The sequence below is a fragment of the Dermacentor silvarum genome, chromosome 3 (genome assembly GCF_013339745.2).
Source record: "Dermacentor silvarum isolate Dsil-2018 chromosome 3, BIME_Dsil_1.4, whole genome shotgun sequence".
NCBI classification, from domain to species: Eukaryota; Metazoa; Arthropoda; class Arachnida; order Ixodida; family Ixodidae; genus Dermacentor; species Dermacentor silvarum.
Genome location: NC_051156.1, coordinates 3672764 through 3675075, shown reverse-complemented (window position 1 = coordinate 3675075; position 2312 = coordinate 3672764).

The following is a 2312-nucleotide window of genomic DNA, read 5'->3' as shown; positions in this document are numbered from 1 at the left end:
ATGATAAGTATTGCACCACAGTAGCTTGCATCAGCAGCGACCGAACACGCGCGAAGAATGCCAACCGTCAGTCGACAGTTGACGAAAAACAAGCCCCCAAAAAAACAAAATAAAAACGACGCGCTATAAAACGATGTAAAGGTGAACTCGTGGCAGCTAAGAAGGGACCCACCTATGAGCCTGGTGGGTTTTAACCTCCCACGACCTTCCATTGATGTATATTAAGTGTTTGAAAAAACTTAATCCTGGTTTTTCTCGAAACTTCATTTTCAGTTTTTTTTCTTGCGTGAAAGCTCGTATCTTTTCAATAAACCAATACTTTTCAATGAAACTTCCAATGTTTCTTTCTTATACATTAAGCTGTGCAATGAACTAGGATTATTGAAAACGATGAATAACTTTTGATGTTATAGGATTTTAATTGAAGTGCGACCACCTGGAAACTACACCGTTTTTGATTTTGGGCTATAAGATACTTAATACTGATGACAGCGCAAAGATCCTAGTTCATTGCACAACCTACACATACACCTACATTGCGGCCAAGCCATTTTCTTCTCGTGTGGTAGGATCAGTAGTTATGACTGCTGGCGTGATGGGCACATTTTCGATAATTTTCTTAATTAAATTGTAATTAGTTTTATTTTTTTACCAAACACATTTCAAGGGTATTTTTAAACAGCAATTCTGAAGGCAGACACAAAGGAATCAGTTTAAGGTAAAAACATAAAAAGATTTCCAAAAAAAGGCGGCGACATACCTTAACTTCCGTGAGCGACAAGGGACACAATAACCGAGGACCAAGGCCCTTGTTAGTAACAGTATTTAAGCCGAACAGACAATGAAAGGGCTCTTACCCAGGCACCAGCTGTGAAATGCTGTCTGAGAAACGATTTACCGAAATATTTTTTCAAATCGGTTCATTATTGAGACAGACAGAAGAAACTAGCTGCCCTGTTATGTCGCCAGGAGGTTAGCGTCACTGCCAACGAAGACGGTCTCTCCCTCTGCCTCTAGTAGCGTTCCAAAGCGGTGTTCCTTCCGTGCCTTCAACCATACCGGAGCCGAGCGACGTACCAGGGCATCGAGCCTCGCCTACTGTCTTGCGGCGTTGCCCCTTATCTGGAAGATCTCTCATAACGGTGACGAAACACGCACAGCGAAGCATTTGTTTGTGTGTGTGTGACCGTGACTCTCAGGTTGGGAGCCCACGTCCTTGGGAAGGAAGGAGCGTGGCGTTTGGCTTGAAATTTCACTCGTTTACGGCAGGGGCGCGCAGTGCAGTAATATTTTGCGGTTGTTATCGTCAGTATGTCCCGTATGCGCTACGCTTGTTTGTTAAAAATGATAAACCTGCTTGGAGGACCTTTAGTTCTAGGAAAACATAAGGGAAACGAACTGTCTTGCTTATTAAACTGGAAAATTATTTGAGATACCGGATCACGTTCTGGATATGCTTCGTATTCATCGTAAAGAACGACGAACAAAAGTGGAAGAAAAGGCAACTTCCCGCAGTTGGAAGCCGGAACCACTTCAGCATGACGCTTGTGATGAACTGTTAAATGAGCTACGGTGGCGGCAGTCTCCGCATCCACTTTCTTGAGTATTTCGGAGCGCGTAATAAAACTATGGCTTGGAATATTTACTAGCATCTCTCACGGCGATGCTGGTGCATAGTCAACGTCATTTCAACTGCAGGTAAATTTCACTTAGTACGTCAATTTGTGATTAGGTTAGCAGCCGATAAGCCTTAGTATGACCCTTTTAAAGACGGGTCCCATGACGGTCGATGTAGCTTGGGCCTATAGCGGTATGGAGCTTGACCAGCAGAGAGGTGCCCAGGCAGAGGCGTAAGACGATCGAAGTAATGAGTAACAGACGTTTAATTACATCGCTACGGAGCGGTCAGCTCAATAAGCTTCCTGACGGACAGCGAGAAACACTCAAGCTTGTGCTGAAAGCTGTTAAAGGCTGAATTCCATTGGAAGGCGCGACTATATTTTATGGAGTCTTTGGAACGCGCTCGCTCAGTAGAAGAGAGAGAACGCTCTGCACGCTTGCGGCCGCCGCTCGGTACATAGAAGCCAATTCCAACGTATTTGCTAGCGGGCAGTGGCGCAGAGAGGCCCGAACGCATACACCATGGAGGAAGGAAAAAAAAAAACTAGGAGGGAGCGTCACGTGACAATCTTGAAGCCTAGTCATGAAAAAATTTAGAGGAATGGGATGATGGGAAATAGGCCCTCACGTGATAGGCAAGCGGTAGATTTTACTCGGCTCGCTTCGCTGGCTTCGGGTTTCGTTGCTGCGGG